Source organism: Mus caroli, unplaced genomic scaffold (assembly GCF_978045245.1).
Source record: "Mus caroli unplaced genomic scaffold, Mus_caroli_1 scaffold_2, whole genome shotgun sequence".
Lineage (NCBI taxonomy): Eukaryota > Metazoa > Chordata > Mammalia > Rodentia > Muridae > Mus > Mus caroli.
In genome coordinates, this window is record NW_028227257.1 from 86,463,598 (window position 1) to 86,475,635 (window position 12,038).

General features: G+C 39.5%; 1 protein-coding gene across 1 annotated transcript in view; it reads left to right on the forward strand.

Moving 5' to 3' along the window:
* Hsd17b12 (hydroxysteroid 17-beta dehydrogenase 12) overlaps positions 1–12,038 on the forward strand; it is a 127,835-nt gene that overhangs the window by 56,296 nt on the left and 59,501 nt on the right. The gene's annotated exons all lie outside the window — the stretch shown is intronic.

A 12,038-nucleotide genomic window follows, 5' to 3' on the forward strand; every position in this document is an offset into this window, starting at 1 on the left:
TTTTTTTTTCTATGATTTGTTTTTAGCTAGTACTATTGATAGGAATTTATATTCATGCATTTTTCTACAGTGATAATGTGTTTTTGCAACAGTGAGTTTTTTATCCAGACATTGTATTTTTTCTTTTTTTTTTTTTCTTTTTTCTTTTTGGTTTTTTGAGACAGGGTTTCTCTGTATAGCCCTGGCTGTCCTGGAACTCACTTTGTAGACCAGGCTGGCCTCGAACTCAGAAATCTGCCTGCCTCTGCCTCCTGAGTGCTGGGATTAAAGGTGTGCACCACCACGCCCAGCTGTATTTTTTCTTGTACACAAAAATTTATTTTATAGTTTTTAATAGATCTTTATTTCTTCTTAAATGTTCACCTACCTCCTTAAACATATAAAATATCTATAATGACTTTAAAATTTTTGTGTACCGTTTCCTCAATTCAGGAGGGAGAGCTAGGCTCTGAATTTTTCTTCACTTCTTCACCCCTAAGAATCTCTGCAGGCTGTGGCGAGGACAGTTGGAGGGCTCACCCACTTGTTCCCTTTCTCAATGGAAGCACTGCCTTGTGTTGTCTTTTATCACATGTGAAAATCATTGCTTCATATGTTTCATTTTTTTCAGTTGGAAGCAAAAAGAATAATAGTTTTGGTCTCAAGTTGTAGAAGGCAGAAGATGTACCTACTGTCTCCCTCTTTTTGTTTTTGTTTTTTGGGTTTTGTTTGTTTGGTTTGGTTTGGTTTTTTAACCATTCACGGATTTTTTTTTTCTTTTTCTGATAACTGTAGTGTTTTGCTTTGCACAGGGATCCACATGTTTCAGTTTACATCAGATTCTGAAGAGAGAAGGCCCCAGTTTTGCATTTTTTTGCAGCAGGCTTGACCTCGTTCAGAGGAAAGTGACCACTTCTCAAGTGTATGTTGCTGACCCTGTTGCTCTTGTGGTGCTCATTGCTTCTTAAATTTGAACAGGAAGATGCTTTGCTATTTATTTAGTTGTGTTCTAATTTGGGCATACATGATCTAGTTGTCTAAGCTAGTATGAGACCCTGCCCAAGATCTCACTAAGTGTAGCTTATTTCAGCTTCATTAATGTTTGTTACCAGTCCTGTGCTCCTATAGAGAACAACATCTGTAACATGGGTGGGTATTTTGTTAGAAATGTGCATACCTACCAATTAGTTGGCCCAGCCAAATTAGAATGTGCTAGTTTGCATTTCCAATTAAGTCAGCTGTTTGAATGTTGCTTTTCTACAGCTGGCATGAGGCATGTGGGAGTGCCCTGTACCATGGCCAGACACTAGCTGTACCTCTTAATTAAAATGTTTGCCTCTGTTTCTATAAAACAGTGAGTGGTCTTTGCAATTGGATTATTGATGGTTCTGTGACTTTTGTATAAAAAGGCCCTCATTTTGGGGGTTGGGAAGTGTGGGACCAAGGTACCCTGAAGTGACTATGCACCATTTTAAGTGGATGGTTGGTATTCTCCTCCCACCTGTAGGCTGCTGGTTTATGTCCTCAGTGGATAATTGTAATTGTATGGTCTCTACCTAAAAAGAATTTGTAGAAAGGCATATTTTTTGAAATGTTCCTAGAATTTAGTAGTTTTATGTGGGGCTTGCTTAAATTTTAAAAAGAAAAAGAAAGTACTTTGAAACTTTTATGGAAGTGGGTCACTTTAAAATGAAATTATATATGTTCTTGGCAGTTATCAGTTGTCTTGGTAATCTCATTTGCCCGTTACTTATTAAATGTTGTTTTTGCTACATACTAATCTTAAAATCAGTTATTGAGATGATTTAAAGAACCTAGTCCAGTATGCAATACTACAAAGGGTTGGATTCTCTAAAACCACGAGAGCCTTTCATACATTGTCATTTGCTTAAGTTCCTTCTCATTTATAAAAACAGCTAGTTAAACCTGAGCAGTACAGACACAGAACAAGCTTTCACTGTGCTTCCCTTCCAGTTAAAACAATCGAACTGTCAGGTCTAAAGCAGAATCACTGGAGTGTCTGAAAGAGTACTAAGCTACAATGTAACTATATCCCCACTGCAGAATATCCACTTGTAGACACATGTAGTTTGGGAAACATTCTCATCATATGATTATAAATACTTTTTGAAATTGTTATTTGTGAGAATATGCAAACATGTCTGGGGGACAGAGAACAACTTGGGGGCATTGGTCTCTTCCACCATGTGGGCTCCAGGGTCAATCTCAGATCAGCAGACCTGACAGTCTGACATGATTTTTTTTTTTTAAGATTTACTTATTTATTTTACATAGGAGTATATTTTAGCTGTCTTTAGATACCCCAGAAGAGGGCATCTGATCCCTTACAGGTGGTTGTGAACCACCATATGTTTGCTGGGAATTTAACTTAGGACCTCTGGAAGAACAGTCAGTAAGTAATCTTAACCACTGAGCCATCTCTCCAGCTCCTCCTCACATGATTTTTAAAAATCTCTGTTTTAGGAACTTCTGATTGGGTAATTTATTTTGTATATCCAGAGACCAGGTCCGAAAGACCAAGTTAGTGGCAAAATTCTCTATTTCGTGCTTCCTGTTATGCAGTGTTGTTACGAAAACTAAAAATGTGGTAGCTGGATAAGTGGTAACTTTTGCAAGGTACAGTCTAAACTGAAACATCAAGAGGAGAATGCATTCTGACTTGTTCATGAGAGTGTCTTTGCATCTTTAAGACCAGATCCACCCTGATTAGAATGAATCACTTGACTCTGTCTCGTCATTTTGAATTAGTAAATAAACCTAAAGACAACTCTATGTCTACTACACTTTCGGTAAAAGCAAATGGTTTTGCACTAACATTTGCCTCATTTCCTAATCTATAGTGAAATGAACGTCTATGTTTTAATCCTTAGGAAAACTTTGAAGACACAGACTTGTACCACTCACCCAGGACCACTTAACAGGCTGGAAAGCTTCAGTCACAGACCATGTAGCTCCAGGTCCAGTCTTCCTGATTGTGACAGGTCTTAAGTCATCCAACTCTCCCATTTATGATGTTAGTCTAGAATCCAAAAGCTCATTTAGTACGTATTTTGTTTTCTAACCTTGTCATTTAAGTCAGAGCTCAGAGCTTTTTTGTTTTGTTTTGTTTTGTTTTTTTGTTTTTGTTTTTTCGAGACAGGGTTTCTCTGTATAGCCCTGGCTGTCCTGAAACTCACTCTGTAGACCAGGCTGGCCTCGAACTCAGAAATCCGCCTGCCTCTGCCTCCTGAGTGCTAGGATCACCCAGCTTAAGTCAGAGCTTTTATTTCTGGTTTCAGAATTAATGAGGGATGCTGCTCTCACTGGCCCTTGCTGGGAAGTCTGTGTTAATCTTTGTATACTATTTAATAATAGTTAATAATTTAATAATAATAATAGTCCATAATGATGGACCAGCAACATGGGGACATCTCCTGGCTAGGGCTCTGTATCTCTTACTCCATTACAGTTGATCACTTTGTTTGATCTGCAGGTTGAGCCCTCTATACTATGCTTGTCCTTGACTGTCCTGCAGCTCTGACATAGTAATATAGTAAGGACTAAGGGTTAGACAGCGTGCACATACATCATGGATGTGCTGGACAAAGGGCTGAGGCATGACCCAGGATAGAACCTATGGCCTGAGGTTTGATCAGGATACTCACATGGTCTATAATTTAAAACTTGAGAACTGTTTATTTTTGAAACTTTGCACTCAGTGTATTCTGACTGAACTTGATAGTGGTGACTGAATCTCAGCCACATGGAGACTATGCTGAAGGTGCTGTGTTGATGTTCGCATCGTTTTGAAAACTAGCCTAGCCTGTTGCAGCGATGTTCAGAAGCCTTTGCTATGGATAGCTCCCCACATCTCTGTCATTGCTTCCTTCGGCAAGGATCTGCTTTTCTTCCACATGTATCTGTGTGGTTCTTACCTTCCCCCTTCTCAGAGAAAGTCATGCCTGCTTCTCTAAAAAGCCAGCCTATTGTTGGCACCTCAGTCCTATCTCCTACCTGGTTCCTTCGGAACTTGCTGTATCACTGACTAATACTCAGTAGATGGCTTGCCTTTTGTTTAAATCAGGTAATTTATTTCCTTACATGAATTTTAATTTATACTTTTCTCTTGAAAATGTAAAGAGAATTCCTGGGTGGGCCCAACATTCCTGCAGAGTGACTATCAGCTAGAGGTATGATGAAGTTATCATTCAGATGCGATGGTCACTTCCTGTTTCCTGTAGCTCCTCATACTTAATGTTACTCAATAACATACTTAGGCCCAGAAGACATTGAGTGTGCAGCCTCTTATCCATTGAGGTCTCTAAGCATACATAGAAAGAAATTCAGCATTGCTTACAAGGCAGTGTAGAGCATTTGTATGGCATGAACATTTGAGGGGATTTACCTTATTTTTAGTGAGATGTATTTCTTCTGTAATTGAACTTGGGGTCGCTACCTGTGTTACTACTCAGATCCAACCACCCATCCTTAATAAGCCAATCAAAAGAACCAAATTAACAGCAGAAAGCAGAAAAAGATTTTTTTTTTTCAATATGGCTATATTGGAAAGCGGGACCAAGAGATCTGTTGAATCCTCCAAGTCCTTAAATGAGATGAACGTTTAAATAGAGGGACAAATAAACGAACTGTTTAAATTATATGCACATAGACTCTAAGAGGCCTGTCAAGGTGTGGTCCCAGCCACTTCTGACCCATTATTCTTTGGATTTCAGTCTCATTCATTCATTTCTTTTTCTTTTTTTTAAGATTTATTTATTTACTTACTTTATGTATATGAGTGCACTGTGGCTGTACTGACGGTTGTGAGCCATCATGTGTTTGCTGGAAATGAACGTTGCTCACTCCAGTCTACCCTGCTCACTCTGGCCTAAAGATTTATTTATTATTATATCAAAGTAAAGTGTAGCTGTCTTCAAACACACCAGAAGAGGACATCAGATCTCATTGCAGATGGTTGGGAGCCATCATATGGTTGGTGAGATTTGAGCTCAGGCACTTTGGAAGAACAGTCAGTGTTCTTAACCGTGAGCCACTGAGGCCCAAGATTGCCATTTCTTTGAGTTCCATTACTTAAATAGTCTGAATCAGATTTGGCTACACTTCTGGTAGGGTACATAGGGGCATGGCACTACTAGGTGTGGCTTTGTTGAAGGAAGTGTGTCAGTGTGCGGGTGGGCTCCTATGCCCACTCGTGTTCTGATCAATATGTAGAACTCTGACTCTTCTAACACCATGTCTGTCTGCACACTACCATGTTTCCTGCCAAAATGATAATGGACTAAGTCACTGAAACTGTAAGCCAGCCTGTATTAAATGTTTTCCTTTTAAGAATTGCCTTGGTCATGGTGTCTCTTCACAGGAATGAAACCCTAACTAAGATAGGTATGTTAATATAGTATACATATTGTCCATTAATTTTGCCTTTGTGTCATAATAGGAACATTCCTGGAAATGTTAATACAAACACCCTATGTGCTTAGAGTAACAGTAGACCTGTGGGATTCATATGTGTAGGCCAGTCAGTGAATAGTTGTAGACTTCTGTCTTCCCCAAGTTTGGCTTCAACAAGAAGTATGTTTCTGAAATTTTCCATATTTTCACATGTAGCTGTAGTTATTTATTTTATTCACTTTATAGATAGGCCATAATTTAGTTGGATTTCTTTTTGCCAACATTTGAGTTTATCTCAGTGTGATATTGTTAACAGCAACAATCATATGGTCAGGAGCAGCTCGTTCAGGTCTGTTGGCTCTCACTTCACCTAAGAGAAGACCCAAGATCTAAATAACTTTAAAAAGTCCCACAGTCTTTACATATTCTTAAAATTTCAATCTCTTTAAAATATCCATCTCTTTTAAAATCCAAAGTCTTTTTACAATTAAAAGTCTCTTCACTGTGGGCTCCACTAAAACAGTTTCTTCCTTCAAGAGGGAAAATATCAGGGCACAGTCACAATCAAAGCAAAAATCAATCTCCAACCGTCCAATGTCTGGGATCCAACTCACGATCTTCGGGCTCCTCCAAGGGCTTGGATCACTTCTCCAGCCATGCCCTTTGTAGCACACGCGTCGTCTTCTAGGCTCCAGATGCCTGTACTCCACTCTTGAAGCACAGTGAGAGCAGCTTTCTTATGAATGTGCTGCTGCTGTTTCTCTTGGGTTCTTTAGTACACAGGTGACAAAGCAGCACAAGGACAGCAGTAGAGCTGAACTACTTCTTACGTTAAACCTCCCTGTGTAGTCACCTTAAAGCAGGACCACATACAACCATGATGTCTGAGGCTACCTCCATGTCTTCTGGTACTTTTTGTGAATTTCAAACCCATCAGGATACAAATATTTGAAAAGCTCACATCTAGCCTCTTTAAATTTTCATCCTCTAAAGTTCCTTCGAGTTGGTTCACAGGGATGCCTCCCTTTGTTTGGCAAGGTTCTAAGTGCTGAGTCACCAAACAGCAAGGAGACTTAGAAATACATCTTAATGAGTATATTAACCACAAGAGATTGAATATGGTGCACATTGCTGCATTAACTGGAAAATTAGCCATCCTTTAATCCCCTTTGTCCCACTCCATTTTGCACTTAAAAGTTCATTCTTGAAAATGTCATAGAACAGATGCATGTTGATAGAAGTTGGCACATATATCTTAAACAAATCGTGAGTTATAATATTTTTTATTTTTTGGCATTGCTTTCTTTCCAGCATTCATTCTGTTAGGTCTGAAGGAAAACTCCAAGTACTCCAAAATGGTAGCCCACTGACTCGGTCCAAAATGGCAGTATTGGCTCAGCTTATGATAGACGATAGGATTGCTGGTAAATACTTTCAGCATTCCTCAGGAACCTGTGAAACAATTTCAGTCTCCCAGGAAAAGCCACTTCTCCCTCTCTTCTTCCTCCGAGGGCTCACTCCTGACATGTATAGTCTGCAAACTGCAGGTGTCTCTTTACTTGTACTTGCTATACAACTCAAAGCCCACACAAGTGTCTTGGCCCTTCTCACTTCCTCCTAGACCCTAAACTCCCAGGCTGTTTCAGTTTAGAGGCTTCCCTCCTGCAGCTACTCATCCTCCTTATAACTTGTATGATTCCTCTCACCACCATGCTTGCTGTTTTCTTTCTTGCTGTTCTCTGCTATTCTCTCATCTCCTCTCTTGAAGATAGTTCTGGCCATGTCCAGCCTGCTGCTGCTGCTGTTTCTCCTCTTCCTCCTCTTCTTTCTCTTCCTCTTCTTCTTCCTCTTTCTCTTCCTCTTCCTCCTCCTCCTCCTCCACCTCTTTCTCCTCCTTGTCTGTTATTAACTCTTCCAGATGCCTCTGGCTATTCTTTTTCTTACCTACAATAAAAAATTTTCCCCTGATCGAGTGCCCATTTCCACAGTTTCCTTACTGTGTCTTCACTTACATGTTAATATACAATACTAAAGTGCTATTAATTTAAATTTTCTTGTTCTGATTATAAGCTGACTTCATCTAAAAGGGCTTAGTGATCATTTAACATAACAAGGTATTCTCTGGGACTTTTGTGCAAGGAAACTGCTCATGGCAGATGAGGGATATGAATTACTGCTGTACAAAATCTGAAGGATGGAAATGTATCTAAGAGGTAAGTGCCCATAATGCTAGTTTGTGACCCTCTAAGGATGGAAATAAATCTGTGGTAGTAATTACTATTTCTTGGATAGAACAAAGCCCCGTGGCAAGATAGGCTATTTCCAATTGGGAAGGAAAATAAGACTCTCCTAATCTTTTGAGAAAAGCTTTGTGGAGAAAAAAATCTTTTGAGAAAGCTTTTTGTTTTAGTAGATTTAAAGACTTTTAATGGAAAAACAAACAAAAAACCAAAAAACAAATAAAGGAGGACATGACTGCTCCTAGATGTAATGAAGGAGGTTTATTGTAGCTATGAGGGTGAGCAGCACTAGAGGCTCTGCAAGAGTCCAGAGTGAGTGTGACCCTAAGCTAAGCTATAAGAAGAGAGGGCAGGGAAAGGGGGGAGCCTGGAGGCAGAGAGGTCTAAAGAAAAAGGGTAAAAGGATCCAAATGGCTGAATTATATAGGGAATAACAGTTGGAGGAAGGGTAGCCCAGCTCCTGGACTAAATAAAGAGTTCAGAGTAGAAGGCTGGGTATGAGAGCCAGGAGGACTGGGGTAATGGGTAGAGACTGAGGGATGCTGGGAGAACCTGGCAGTCAGGTCAGCTTTGATATGTTAATAGGCATCTCAGCTGGTTGTCCTGGGTTTGAGACCCAACAAGTTTCCCACTTATGTATTTTTAAAATAGGCGTTTTTTTTTTTTTTAAAAGAAAAGTTTGAATCCACAGAAAAATTGCATAAAAGGTACAGAGATCTACCATATTATTGGTGCCCTTCAATCTAGATCTACGTGCTTGGTACTCCCTTCCCCAGTCTAAATCCATGTCTGGTGCTCTCATTCCCAGTCTAGATCCACATGCATGATGCTATCCCGAAGTCTAGATCTGGACGAGTACTGACTGATGAACTTGTGCGGCATGCCGTTATCACCTGAGATCCCCAGCTGAGCCTCAGTGCACAGCAAGCACAGCAAGGGATAAATTTAGATCTTAAGTTTTGTTCCATGCACTACTTATGTCTGCATTTGATTAATTAGCTCAGCCTTTGACTGCGCTAATTAAAAAATGCCAAAACAATATTTTACATTTTACCCTCTTATTTCTGTGAGTTTAGCTTTAAATGTCTTCAAAACTATATTTTCCTACATGTGCCTATCTTTTACTTCTGTGCACTAGGCATGAGTTGAAAGACCCATTTAGATCATGGTCATGAGTGTAAGAAATGAACCATGGAGCCAAAGTGCAAATATTTATTTAGACTTTTATCCATATAAATAAAGCGATTGCTTATTAAGTTACTAGCCTGTTTTCACCACATATCAAAAATCAGTTTATGACTTTGTTATTTAGACTGTATTTTCAAGGGGCAACCCCAAATCTACTCATCATATCTTTAGTTACTCTTGGGGACCCCAGCTAATGTCTTAGCAACTATTGGCTTGAGGGGCCACCCAGTGTGTCCTGTGTCATGGCAGAAGATGAGAGCTAGATCTTATACATTGTTGGGAAGAGGTGGCACCCTAATCACAGTGAGCAGGCTCAACACCTGCATCCTGTGCTCTTGGCACTGTTTCCCAGTTAATGAACCAGGACTTCTGTGAGAGAGAGAGAGAGAGAGAGAGAGAGGGAGAGGGAGAGGGAGAGAGAGAGAGAGATAGATTGATTGATTGCTACTTTCCATGCTAGGATAAGAAGAACCTGGAATATCTCATTATGACAAAAAACAGTAAAGGAAATCCAAAGAATGATGACAATGTGTCAGAAAGACACAGCTTGAAGGGGACCCCACCAGCCAAGTCTGGACAAATTGAACATTAAAATGGAAATGATAGAGCAAAGTATAATTCATGAGATAAGCAAGTGAAATCATCAACCATATACTAATAACTTTTTACATCTGTAAAGGCGGTGGGACCTGGGGGTGGAGCCTAAAAATGAGGCAGACTATAAAGTCTCATGTCATAACCAACTTCACTCAGAGTATCAGACAATTTACATTCTGAGGGTTAAATAGAGTCACATAAATAAAGTATACTATCATAAGAGCAAGCCACATATGGCAGGCAAGCCACATGCAGCAAGTACTTGGTTTCCATAGAGATATAAAACCAAATAGCGAACTCTAAAGAAACTCATTTCCATCTGCTACAACTGGGAGGGCTATGAAAGCACATCTCAAGAACAGCTAACTTTGTTTTTAAAAAACTGAGGTCACAAGAACTCTTACCTTGTTTTCTCACAAGGACTAAGAATTCCCCTTGCACAACTCTAATCGTGGACGTATTTTGACAAATAATGAGTTGAAATTTTAAGGCAGAATTAAACTTCAGACAGTGGCAAATCCCACAAAATGTCAAAATTCTTGTGAATTAAAAAGAGAAAACCAACAAGTTTGCAGTGGGAAGAAGATGAGAAGCCTCCCTTTATAAGAGGGTAGAGTAATGAATGGGACAAGTTAAAATTCCATGTTACCTGGTGGAATACAGTGCGAACACAACATGGCTTCTGTGCTGTTTCTGCTAAATGTACAGGACCTGAATCTTACATGGGAAATGCACATCTAAATCAAGGGCATTGAAGGTGCTTGACCTGTGATCTCTAGAATGTCAGAGCATGAAGATCCAAAACAGTGGAAAAAACTGTTCCAGATTGTGGTTCTGGGTTCTGCCTCTCCTCCTGGGGTGTCTGGTCACTGCCAGCCTTGGTGAACTACTGCTTGCCAGTCCAGAAGTGGGAGGCCGAGCCTACGATGAACGTTACTGTGCTGCATCTCCTGCTTTCTCCCTCTGTGTTTAGGCTCCTGTAGGTAAGGCCTGCTCTGAAGATCTTTAATGAAGCAATTTGAAAGCATACACTTTATTCAGGGTGAACCAAAGGAATTTGGGGTGAGACTATCCATGGTGGGAAAAGGTCATTGACTGAAAGCTAAGGTACCAGAAGCCTCATTAGCATGGAGAAACATTGCAGTTGCTGGGTACTGACTACCTGTGTCCGCCTGCTTGGAGTCACCTGGTTATGTGCTCTGAGGCACCACAGAAACAGGGAGAGAGCTTGTTCCACTCCTGCTGGTCTCAGGTTTTGAGATTTTAGAGGTTTGAATGTGCTCTGCCTTACCAGTTCTCTTGTGGCAGGGTCCTTGTGCCCCATACCAGATTGGATGAGGCTATTCTCATTACTTATACTATGAAGGCCACTGTTGGGAAAGTTGATAAATACTGAATAGACTTTGAAGATTAGGACACAGTACTGCATTGGGTTTCACTTCTTGACTTGGTTGGTTTTATTGGGGGACTATCTTCATGTACATACTAAGCAACCATTTTCAAATGCTATATATAGTCTTTGGATCTCTTTACTGTAATTTCTAAAAATTTATTGAGGATCCAAAAGCTTGTGTTTGTGCAGTACAGCTATTAATGTTTATTGTCTTTAGTCAGATGGGAGATTTAAAAGCATTCATTTAAAATAATAACAGTAAATCTATTATATGTATGAAAAACACTGGGGGGAATAACTTTTGAAATAAGGTTGAGTGAGTAGAATACTACACGTGTACATATCTGCAAGTCTCTTTAGTGTCTTACTTAATAAAAGATGGCTGGCTGTGCTTATCCACATCTACAGTTTGTTAGTTAGAAGAAGAAAATCTATCTTTACATAGATAGGTGACAAAAGTTTTTAGTAGCCTATTTCGAGTAATTGTGGGTATTCTTTATATACATAAAAGGTGGTCTGTGGGTTACAAAGCCTGATTACCTGAGTTCAAACCCAGGCTGCACATAGTAGAAAGCAAGAACTCACTCCCACAGTTGTCCTCTGACTTGCACAACCACTCTGTGACACATATGTTCACACATATATACACATTTTTAAGTCTGTCTAGGTGGAGTATCTGACAAGTGTCTTCCATTATGAGGCTGGAAATGAAATCTTCGTAGTTGGTCACATTAAAATTTATTGTCTACTTATACCTAGAATAGGTCTTAGTATCTGGCAAGATTTTATCTCTTTAGGCTCTGGGAAATGTTAGTTTGGGAGTTTTATAGATTGCTCCAGAATCTTAATACATATGGATTGTCACAAATGTTAATATCAGCCCCATTCTTATCAGGAAATCTCTTTTTCTCAGATTTGTGGTGGTAGGTATAAATCTTCTAAAATTGTGCTTTTTATTTAAACACTCAAATTTTATCATGGACAACAAATAGCGTTGCTTCCTTTTCTTGAAGTGGCAGATTCATTCATTCGTTTTTGATACAGTATCTACCAAATCTGCATAAATACAGTTTGTTGTTCTTACAATTAAATCATGTTTAGGTGAAAAGGGCGTCAGTTCAGCACGTGAGCAGCACTTGCAGCTGTTGTATTAAATATACAGAAAAAATGCATACAGTACATTTTGTTGTACAGAGCTTTAAAAATAAGTATACAAAGGATAGTCATGT